Genomic DNA, 12,444 nt, shown 5'->3' with positions numbered 1-12,444 from the left:
AGCCACTCTATGTCTTTTGTTTAGAGCATTATTCCATTTATAGTAATTGATATATATATTCTTATTGCCATTTCATTAATTGTTTTTGACTTGTTTTTGTAGTTCTTTTTTGTTCCTTTCTTCTTCTTTCGTTCTATTCTCTTGTGATTTGATGACTATCTTTAGTGTTACATTTTGATTCCTTTCTCTTTTGTGTGTGTGTCTCTATTATAGATTTTTGTTTTGTGGTCACCATGAGATTTAAGTATAGCAATCTATATAGTTGCTGATCTCTTAATTTCAAATGCATTTTAACAACCCTTCATTTATACTCTCCTCCCCTCATAATTACTGTTTTTGACATTATATTTTACATATAATTGTTTTGTGTATATCTTAACTGCTTATTGTGGATATAGATGATTTTACTACCTTTCTCTTAACTTTCCTACTAGCTTTGTGCATGGATGATTTACTACCTTTACTTTATATTTGCCCTTACCAATGAGTTTTTTCCTTTCATAATTTTCATGTTTCTAGTTGTGCCCTTTTCTTTTATGTTTAGAGAAGTCTCTTTAACATTTCTTGTAAAGCTGGTTTGGTAGTGCTGAACTTTTTTAGCTTTTGCTTGTCTGTAAAACTTTTGATCCCTCCATCAAATCTAAACAAGAGTCTTGCTGGATAGAGTATTCTTGGTTATAGAGTTTCCCTTTCATCATTTAAAATAAATTGTGCTACTCTCTTATGGCCTACAGAGTTTCTGCTGAAAAGTCAGCTGATAGACTTATGGGAGTTCCCTTGTGTGTAACTTGTTTCTTTTTTCTTGCTGCTTTTAATATATGCTCTTTATCTTTAATTTTTGCCATTTTAATTGTAATGTGTCTTGGTGTGTTCCTCTCTTGGGTTAATCCTGTTTGGGACTCTCCGTACTTACTACACTTGGATGTCTGTTTCCTTTCCCAGGTTAGGGATGTTTTTGCTATTATGTCTTCAAATATATTCTTAGCCCCTTTGTCTCTCTCTTCTCTTTCTGGGACCCCTATTATGCAAATATTAGTGCACTTGATGTTGTCCCAGAAGTCTCTCTTAAGCTGTCTTCATTTCTTTTCATCCTTTTTTTTTTCTGTTCAGTGTCAGTGATTTCCACTACTCTGTCTTCCAGCTCACTGATCTGTTCCTCTTTATCATTTAGGCTACTGTTGATTCCTTCTAGTGTATTTTTCCTTTCAGTTATTGTATCTTCATCTCTGTTTGGTTGTTTTTTATATTTTCTAACTCTTTGTTAAAAACTTCCAACTTCTCATTGTGTGTATCCATTCTTCTCCCGAGTTCTTTGATCATCTTTACAATTATTACCATGAATGCTTTCTCAAGTAGATTGCCTATTTCCATTTCTCTTAGTTCTACTTCTGGGGTTTTATCTTGTTTCTTTGTTTGGAACATGTTCCCCTGTTGCCTCATTTGGCCTAACTTGCTGTTTTTGTTTCTGTGTATCTGGTAGGTTGGTTATGTTTCCTGACCTTGGAGAAGTGGCCTTTTATAAGGTACATCCTATGCATTCCAGCAGCTCACTCCCCTCTCGTCACCAGATCTATATGCTCTTGGGGTGCCCCCTATATGGGCTGCATGGATCCTTTTTTTTGTGGCAGGCTGACTACTGTGGGTGGTCTGGTAGGCTTAGCTGGCCCCCAGTCTGGTTGCCAGGCCCTGTCTTGTGTAAAGGCTGCTGGTTGGTGGGGTCGGGTCATGAGGCAGCTGGCTGCAGTACCCTGGGGGGGGGTCCCAGGTCCCAGGGCAAGTGCTGGCTCACTGGTGGGTGGAGTCAAGGTGCAGGTGACCCTGGGGCTGGTGCCCACTCACTGGTGGGTGAAGCCAGGTCCTGGGGCTAGTGTCAGCTCACTCGCTGGCAGAGCTGGATCCTGGGGTCTGGCTGCAGGGCTCAGGGGTCTCAGAGCTGGTGTCAGACCGCTGATGGGGGTGGGACCAGTTCCTGATACATCTGGCTGCAGGGTCCAGGGTTTCTCAACACTTGTGTTAGCCTGCTAAGAGGCAGGGCCAGGGCCCAGCTGGTCCCAGGGCAGGATCTGGCCTGCTGGTGGGTGGGCTGGGTCCGCAGACTGCAGCGCTGTGTTTGTCCTGTGGCTGGTGTCCACCTGCTGGTGAGTGAGGCTGGTCCCAAGGCTAGAGCAAGCTCACTGGTAGGTGGAGCTGGGTCCCAGAGTCTCTGGCTGCAGGGGTCTGGGGGTTCTGTGTGTAGTGCCTGTGCACTGGTGTGCGGAGCCATGTCCTAGACCCTCTGGTGGACAGGGCTGTGTCCAGGGGAGCTGTGGGCTCAGAGGATCTTAAGGCAGCCTGTCAGCTGGTGGATGTGGCTGTGTCCCTGCTCAGTTAGTTGCTTGGCCTGAGGCTTCCCAGTACTAGTGTCTACAGGCTGTTGGATGGGGGCAGGGCTGGGTCCTGAGACTCATAAGCTAGAGGGAGGATTCCAAAATGGAACTTGCCAGCAGCATCCACATGGTAGAAAGAGCTCCCCAAAATGGCTGCCAATGGTGTCTATGTGCCCAGGGTGAGTTGCAGTTGCCTTCTGCTTCTCCAGGAGACTCTCCAGATCAGCAGGTAGGTCTGACCCAGTTTTCTTTCAAATTACTGCTTCTTCCCTGGGTCTTGGAGCATGTCAGATTTTGTGTGCATCCTTTAAGAGTGGGGTCTCTATTTCTCCCAGCCCTCTGGGACTGCCAAAAGTAAGTCCTGCTGGTCTTCAATCAAATGTTCTGGTGGCTCTCTTCCCAGTTCATGACCCCTGGTCTAGGGAGCCCATTGTGGGACTCAGACCCCTCACTCCTTTGGGAGAACCTCTACAGTTGTAATTATGCTCCCGTTTGTGGGTTGCTCACCCAGAGGTATGGGACTTGACTATCGTGACTCCACTCCTCCTACCTGTCTCATCTTGTTGTGGTTCCTTCTTTATATCTTTAGCTGTAGAAGGTCTTTGCCGGTAGCCTCTGGTCTTTTTCACTGATGATTATTATGTGAATAGTTGTAATTTTAGTGTGCCTGTGAGAGGAGGTGAGTTCAGGGTTTTTCTACTCCACCATCTTGGCAATCTCCTGTGAATGTATTCTTTAGATATGATTAACATTTACAATCAATAGACTTTGAATAAAGCAGATTACCCTGCATAATGTGAGTGGACCTCATTTAATCAGTTGAAGATCTTAAGAGCAAAACTGAGGTTTCCCAAAGAAGAAGCCATTCTGCCTTAACACTATAACGTAGAAGAAACCTTATCTGACTTTCCTGCTGGCTGGCCTGCCCTGGTGATTTCAGACTCAAGACTGCAACATTAACTGTTACCTGAATTTCCAGCCTTCCTGCCTGCCCTACAAATTTCAGACTTGCCAGGTCCCACAATCATGTGAGCCATATAAATCTCCCTCTCTATGTTTGTCTGGAGAACCCTGACTAATACAGACTGCTTCACTAATCATGGTCCTAGGTACCAAATGTCAAGTCTATTCTTTTTGTTTCACTCTCTAGTTCTGGCATATTGCTCACCGAGATTTTTAACCAAGTCTCATTCCTTTTTCTTGTTCCATCCTAGGGTTGGATTCTTGACTTCCCCAAAGATCATTTAGTATTAAAGGATAATTTCAAAAAGATAAAATCATGATTTATACAAATATAAATACATCAAAGGTTTTATTTAACTCACATTAATGATTGAACAAGTAAAATGTTAATACTGGTTCACAGGAGAGTCCAAAGAATAGGCACATATATAGGTAATCAAATGAATTTCCTAATAGATGCAAAACTGAGCAATACTCACAGGGAAATAAAATGTAATGTGTGGAATCATCTCTTCTTCAATCAGTTGCATCCCCAGCCAGAAAAAAATCATTTGCATGTCTATAGATAAAAAAATAGTTTGCATTGTTATCAGTTTTCAACAACATACAGAACTGTAAAATAGTCCAAAGAGATTACAAAGCATAGATCTTAATAGAATCAGATGATCCCTAAAGGTTCGCTAGACAACATCTAGCATTCCATTGAAAGGACAACTAGTAATCTTTTGCTTTTTTTTTTTAGTGTTTCACAATTTTTACAGTTCAGCCTGCTGGTCAGGCAATGCTAGGTTTATTAAACTTGCTACAGTATGAGAGAAAACTTCCATGACTGTTCCAAAATGGAGAAATTAAGGAAGGGTGTTTATTGGGTCTTTAGGAGTTTAGAGCCTGGAATGGGTGATTTTAAGGTGATTTGCAAGGCAGGAATCTGCTATAGATTGAGCAGAGTTTATGACAAAATATCTTGGGATTGGTGAGCACAGCAAGGATGAGGATCTTGAAATGAATCTTGACAATTAACTATTTTAGTTGGCTTATCTTCTAAGAGCAAGTATTTCCTGTAGTGAGTAGCTAAATTTTTATGCCTGGTCCCAGTTTAAGGACAGGAAAGCATCCTTGGTGTCAGTATTATTTAACAGAGGGACAGAAAAATATGCCTGCTCTCAGACTTAAGACAGAGATAGGAAATTACATTGGTTTCAGTTCTTATACCCAATGTGCCTTGCCCAATTATTTGTATATTGTATACCCTTGCTCTATTTGCCTATTTTAGAGCAGAAATACCTGCTCTGGCTTTTAATACCTGAGCACACTCCATTCTAAAATGGCTTCTTGCTCTGGGTAGGGACACACTCAGAATCCCATAGTTGGTATAAAGATTATACCAACTTTAAGCTGAAGGTATTTGAGATTCAACAGATGCAGAAAGAAGCCATCTCAGAATTTCCCATATCTGACTAAAAGCAGAAACTTCTAAGAAATGAAGACTGCTATAAATTCCCTCTTGGGGCAGGCTTCTACTCCCAGGAGAGAGACCAAGAGTAAACCTACCGTAAATCTCTCTGGGGGAGTTTCATGGCCACGAAGAAGACAGAAAGACCACTCACAAGTGCATAAACAAAATTATCACAAGCTTTCTTATCTCCTATTTGTTCTTCTAGAAACTCATTTGTCTTCTCTAAAGAAACCTATTTGTTCTTCCCCTGGAAGCCCTTTCTCCCCTTCCTTTCCTCTGCTAAGTTAAATATATAAGCCCCAGATTCTAACTACCCCTTTGAGTATATCACTAAGCACTCCCTCGTATATGCATATTGTACATGTAAATAAACTCTGCTTTCTTTTCCTCTTGCTAATCTATCTTTTGTCAGTTTAATTCACATGTCCTCAGATACTGAGCCCAAGAGGGTAGAGGAAAGTTTTTCCTTCCCTACACCTTCAAATTGCAACATGGTGTTACTTATTATTGTATGAACCTGCCTTCCTCTTAAAATTCTAAGAAACATTTTTGAGTAAATATGGTTTTTTTAAAATATGTGTTTTGTAAATATGTGTTTCTCTTACTAAAAAAGAAATTAAAATTAAATGAGTTTGAACTTTTTTATTTATCCTCTCTCATGCCTGTAGTTATATCTATAGGTGAACCTATCTACAAATTTTCTTAGGCAATTAAATTTGCAATTGCTTCTCAGTTCTGTGGTGCTCTAGGAAACAAGTCTATCTTAGCTGCACTTTTAGGCTAAATTCTCTAAAAGCAGTAATATCTAAACATCACCTGAGGAATTTGCATAAAGTGCAAATTCCTGTGTCTTACCTCCCATCTCCATATTTTCTGATTCACTAAGCAGGAGTCCAAGGGTTTGTAATAAGTACCCCAGGTATGAAATTTAAGCATGCTACACTTTAGAAGAGCTACCCTAAAACCAAAAATAACTAGACCAAATCTATCTAGATGAGACATTCAGAAAATAAAGTCATTTTTTTAAAAATCTCACTTGATGCCCTTTTGAAATACTGGAGAAATTTGCAATATGGTTTTTATCTTGGGAATAAATTTTTTTCTAAAACCAACACTTGCTATATTAACGTTAACATCATTTTGAAATACTAAAATGGCTATGGCTAGTCCTCGTTTGGAATACATACCTATTTAATTCTATATTCAAGACATAGAAGCATCTTGCTTACAGACCTGCTGAAGTGGGAAACCAAATTCATCACTTTATGTCAAGGTGCCAAATAAAATGTATACGTTTTGTAATGCCAAGGAAAGAAAATGTACATTTTTTGTAACGTAAAAGTTGGTGTACCTTTTACTAAACTTGTTCTTTCTGATGATAATGCCCCTTCCATCTTCTCTGCTTGGTAATTCTTTGATCTTCTTCAAAAGTCACCTCCTGTGACCCTCTTCTTCCACTTTCATTATCCCTTTCTTTGTTTCATCATAATCACTTCTTTCTTTGCACTTGTCCGTAGCACTTTGTATTTGTCTGCATTATGTATTTTTTATTGTAATTAATTTGTTATATATCTGTCTTCCTTGCTAGACTGTAAACTTCTCCAGGGCAGAAATCATGGTATAATGATTTTTGTGACCTCGGTCACTAACTTATTACTCCATTCAGGAGATATGGCCATGATTTAATATCTGTATACATAAGCATCTCTATCTATAGGACACCAAACCAGCTTTGTGAATATAATCCAGGACTTTATCAGGCACCTTCCCTTAACAATGATAAAGATATATGCATCCTAATAATTTCTGTTGGTGACTGGATAAGTGACTATTTTCAAAGCATTGCTAGACTTCTTTGAAAATTGATAAAATCTAAGAGATAATTATGTTCCCATTTTCAGATTGTAAGGTACTAATGAAGAAAGAGAACAAAACAAAAAACCCCATATAACAACTACCTAGGATAAAGTGATGATTGGGTGAATTTTTTGTTTTCTTAGTCCCAATAAGATGGTGTTCAACAATATGGCGTTTCTGTCAGCTTAAATTTTCTGAAGGCTGCTTTGTCTGATTCTGCTGGGTAATGTTAATGTTCATAAATTAGGCAATACTAGTGTTTCCAGGGAACATAGTTACCTTATATTACTCCCGTCAATTTTGGAAAAATAATCCAATATTAAATTTTATTTGTGAGTGCATGTTTTACACATTTCAAGCTAAATAGCATCATAACAAATACTATGTAAAACGTTATGACTGTGACTAGTATATGTCAGGGTGTGTGAGTCTGTATTCCTCAGATGCCACTTCAATTTACTGCTACATTATGCTATGGAAGAGGTCATCCAGGAAATGGGCCAAGGCTTTTAAAAAATCCAGTGTTCAGCCAATTCTATTAGTTCCAAGTGCTTTGCTTTCTTCCTCTGTGAGGATACATCAGCTTAGCATAATAGGTCCAATTTTCAAAAAGCTGCATTTGATTTATTTCTTTTGGAAATTCAGCTTTCAGTCTGAAAAAAAAAAATAACGTGCTTGTATTTAAATAGCCAGATTCCCCACACCCAAACTGGTAGGTGGAATTATGGAATCAGAAAAGACTTCTCTTAGAGACTGATTACGGAAGCACATTTTAAATAATGAACTGTGATGGAGAATTAACATTTTCTTCCCATTATCCTGATGTTAGGAAGTAAGGGTACAGAATCTTAGTTAGGGGACCAAATACTTTGATTTCTTGAAAGCCTGCCTTAGAGGCTTTAATGCAGTCATTACTTCACAAACATGACTTCACTTCAAGCATACATGAGTCAAAGATTTTAAAAAGGAGTAGGCAGTTTTTAAATGTATCAAGCAAGGAAGTAGCAAAGTACTTGTCACTAAACAGATAATCAACATTGCAAAAATTGGCTGATGACATGCACAGAAATCCTATGCTATGGCCAAATAATATCATTGCCCAAACTGAGTCTACTAGCATTTTAAAAAATTCTTTGGAATTTAAAAGATAGATAGTGTTAAAGGATACTTTTTAAAAGGTAAAATCATGACTGTCATTTACATATAAAATGAACATATGTCAAAGACTTTATTTAACTCTAACTAATGAAAGAGCCAGAAAGATGTTATTGGTTCAAGGCAAATTCAAAGAACAGAAATAGCTTATGAAATGAATTTACAAATAGATTCAAAACTGGCATTTTCCACAAGGAGAGGGAAATCAGTTCTTTCTCCTCTGCATATGGAAAAATCGGTTGCAGTGTTTTCAGTTATCTAAAACTTAGAATTATAAGATAATTCGAAGACAGTGTAAAGTGGAGATAACCTTGATGGGTAAATTCAACAGGACACCCACTAATATGTTTTTGTCCATTTTGATCTTTCATAATTTTTCCTGACAGTAGAATCTATATACACAAGAAATGGTTAATTTCATTAAGTTGAAATAAGATTTCCTGTCTTCAAACATAGTCTTTTATTTTATTTTTTAAAAATTTATTTTATTGAAGTATAGTTGATTTACAATGTGTTAATTTCTGCTATGCAGCAAAGTGATTCACTTATAGACACACACACACACACACACATATATATATTATTTTTCATATTCCTTTCCATTATGGTTTATTACAGGATATTGAATATAGTTCCATGTGCTATATAGTAGAAACATAGTCTTATATATAGCTATTGTAGTTCATAGTTACAGTGTTAATTTTGTGTGTGTGGTTAATTTACAGTACATGTTCCAGTTCTTCCTGTGAGTGAACTGATAACTAGGAGTGCTTCTTATAATCCTTTAAAGAAAAACCCTTTTGTGGTGAGTGGAATTCTAATATGGCCCCCAAGATTCTCACCCTCTGGTGTACATACCCTGTATAATTACCTCCCCTTGATTGTGGACAGTCTCTGTGAATAAGATAGCAAAGGGATTTTGCAGATGTTGCTTTTGAGTTAAGCAAAATGGAAATTATTCTGGGTAGGCCTGACCTAATCAGGTTAGCCCCTAAAGGAGGTAAGAAGCACTAGGAGACATGCTCCTGTTGGCCTTGAAGACAGCCACCGTGAGTTCAACAGTTGCAAGGAAATGAAGTCTTCTAACACCACGTGATCTTGGAAGAGAGTTTAGAGCCTCAGATAAGATCTTAGCCTTGGCCAACACCTTGAGTTCAGTCTAGTGAGATGGTGATGAGAGGAACCACCTAATCCAAGCCCAACCTCCTGACTCATGGAAATAAATGGGTGTTTTCTTAAAGCTGCTAAGTTTGTGGAATTTTGTACCCAGTAATAGAAAACTAATACACTTCCCCTTTCCTCTAAGGAGAATTGCCTCCTCTGCAGATAAATAAATGGATACAGATAAATAGATAAACAAGAAAGCAAACAAATTAGAAAAAAAAAACCCACAGGAATAATGTGAAAACTTGCTTATGATAGCTACATGTTTTGAATAACAGCTCAAACTCCTCTGATCAAATAAAGATAATAAGAATCTCTGGAAAAAATATGTATATTATTCTTTTTATTTCTTTATGATAATAAAAGGAATACATGTTCATTTTAGAAAATTTGGAAACCACAGAAAGGCACACCATTAACATTTTGGAGGATTTCATATCATATTTGTTTCTATATATGTTTTTCATATACCATGATCATCCATGCCCACCGCTGATCCCTGGTTCCTAGAATAGTGCCTGGTACAGAGTGGACAGTAAGATAATATTTACTGAGTATAAGAAAGTTAGGATGAACAGATAAATAAGTTGTTTTTTGTTATTATTTAAGGATATTTTATAGTCTTAGTTCTTGTGACTCTCTCCACATCAAATATGGTTAATATAATTCCTGAAGAGTACATTATGTGCAGTAGAATACCTAAGAGCAGTTCACATAAGCCTGTGGCTTTGGCTTCCTTCTCATTGCTATTTCTTTCCTTTCTCTTTCTGATGAACAGAATTTTATCTGTTATATTTTTTTAAAAAAAGCTTTATTGAGATATACTCCATATATCATACAATCCTCCAATGTAAATTTGCAATTCGGTGGCTTTTGTTATATCCACAATGTTGCACAACCATCACTATAATTTCTGCTATATTTTTTAATCAAAAATATAGATTTTATTCACCATTGTTAATGTGATTAGGCTCCTAGTATACTTGTGAACCCACTATCTTTACTGGAAACTGCTGATTTCTTTTTACTGAAAAATTTAGCTCTTTTTATAACATTGGTATATCTAATATAAGTTGAAAGTGTTTTCCTTAAAATGTATATGGTCCTTACAATAGAATATTATTAGGCAATAAAAAGAATGTAGTACTGATACATGTTACAACATGGATGAATATTGAAAACAGCGTGCTAAATGAAAGAAGCCAGCCACAAAAAGCCGTGTATATAATTCCACTTATTCATTTATGTGAAATGTCCAGATAGGCAAATCCATAGAAATAGAAAGTAGATTAGTGGTTGCCAGGAACTGGGGAGAGGTAAATGCGGAGTGACTGCTAACGGGTACAGGGTTTCTTCTGGGGGTGATGAAAATGTTCTAAAATTAGATTATGATGATGATTGCACAGCTCTCTGAATAAATTAAAGAACACTGAATTGTATAAATGGGTGAATTTTATGCTATATAAATAAATTATATATGTGTGTGTATATATATATAATATCTCAATACAGCTGTTAAAAATGTATAGAGGTGGGCAGGAATTTCATTCTATCCAATTAAACACAGTGAAAACTAGTGATCCTAAAGGACAAATTTTAGAAAAGTTATAGCTATATTTAAACCTTAACCAAATTTTTTCAAAGAGTTTTTTGTTTGTTTCTCATATTTGTTTATTTAAATTTTTTAATATGAAAAAAAGTGTGATTACTGGTGAGTCCCATTAAGCATTTAAGGAAGAAATAATATGAATTCTACAAAAAGTCTTCCAAAGAATGGAGGAGAGGGACTTCTTCCCAATTCATTCTATGAGGCCAGCATTACTCTGATACCAAAACCAGACAAAGGCATTACAAAAAAAGGAAACTACTGACCAATATCCCTCATGAACCTGGAGGCAAACATTTTAAACAAAACTTCAGCAAATTGAATCCAACAATATATAAAAAGGATAATACATCACAACAATGTTGGGCTTATCTCAGGAATACAGAGTTGATTTAACATTCAAAAGGAAGCAATGTGAGGCATCATACTAACAATTTAATACACACTCAAACATATTATGATTTCAATAGATTCAGAAAAGTCATTTGACACAATTCAAGATACATTCCCTATTAAAACTCTCAGCAAAATAGGAATCAAAGGAAACTTTCTCAACCAGATGAAGAGCAACTATGAAAAACATATAGGTAGCATCATATTTAATGGTGAAGAACTGAATGGTTTCCCCCTAAGATCAAGAATAAGACAAAAGTGTTCATTCTCATCACTTCTTTTCAACATTGTACTAGAGGTTCTGGCCAGTGCAATCAGGCAAAAAAGAAGGAAGGAAGGAGGGAGGGAGGGAAGGAAGGAAGGAAGGGGAAAGAGAGAGAGAGAGAGAAGGGAGGGAAGGAGGGAGTAAGGAAGAAAGAAAGGGCATCCATTTTGGAAAGAAAAAAGTAAAACTGTCTTTATTTGTAGACAACATGAAAGTCTATGTAGAAAATCTGATGGAATCCACAAGAAAGCATGAGTTTATCAGGTTGCAGGCTACAACATCAATATTCAAAAAGCAACTGTAATTTTATATATTAGCAATGAACAATCAAGAATTGAAATTTAAAGAGCAGTGCCATTTGTGATAACACTTAGGGTTCAAAAACACTTAAGGATAGTACTTAGGGATAAAGCTGACAAAAATGTGCAACACTGAAAACTACAAAACACTGCTGAGATAAATTAAAAGATGTTTAATTAATAGACCTTGTGCATGGCTTGGAAGACTCAATATTGTTAAGAGGTCAGTTCTTGCAAAATTGCTCTATAGATTGATTCAATGCAATCTTAATTACAATCCCAGTTTGCTTTTCTGAAGAAATTGACAAGTTGATTCTAAATGCAAAGGACCTAGAATAGCCAAAATCGCTCTGAAAAAGAACAAAGTTGGGGACTAACACTATCTGATTTCAAGTCTTATTGTAAAGCTACAGTAATCAGGACAATGTGGTATTGGCGTCAAGCTAGACAAACAGATCAGTGGAACAGAATAGACAGTCCAAAAATAAACCCACATATACGAACAATTGATTTTTGACAAAAGTACAAAAGCAATTCTGTGGAGAAAGGATTTTTAAAAAATAAATGCTGCTGAGACAAGTGGTTTATCCATATGCAAAACGAACAAACAAACAAAAACCAAAAACACACCAAAAACCAAAAACTTCAATCTAAACCTCACACCATACACAAAATTTAACTCAAAATGGATCATGGATCTAAATGTAATCCTAAAACTATAAAGCTCTAGAAGAAAACATAGGAGAAAATTTCTGTGACCTTTGGTTAAGGAACAGTCTCTTAGATACAACACCAAAAGCACAACCCAGAAAAAAGGGATAAAAGACTTAATGGAAAATAAAAAACTTTTGCTCTTCAAAAGAGACTGTTAGGAGACTGAAATGACAAGAAAATATTTGCATAGCATATTTCTCATAAGA

General features: G+C 36.8%; 1 protein-coding gene and 1 long non-coding RNA gene across 4 annotated transcripts in view; one reads left to right on the top strand and one right to left on the bottom strand.

Annotated features, from left to right (window-relative positions):
* Positions 1-12,444, top strand: part of DCX (doublecortin) — a 365,391-nt gene that overhangs the window by 47,940 nt on the left and 305,007 nt on the right. The gene's annotated exons all lie outside the window — the stretch shown is intronic.
* LOC309620848 overlaps positions 1-12,444 on the bottom strand; it is a 144,508-nt gene that overhangs the window by 13,340 nt on the left and 118,724 nt on the right. The window lies entirely within an intron of this gene.

This window comes from Balaenoptera borealis (genome assembly GCF_965194805.1).
Source record: "Balaenoptera borealis genome assembly, chromosome: X".
NCBI classification, from domain to species: domain Eukaryota; kingdom Metazoa; phylum Chordata; class Mammalia; order Artiodactyla; family Balaenopteridae; genus Balaenoptera; species Balaenoptera borealis.
The sequence above is the reverse complement of the archived record's forward strand: the minus strand, read 5'-3'. Positions and strand labels throughout refer to the sequence as shown.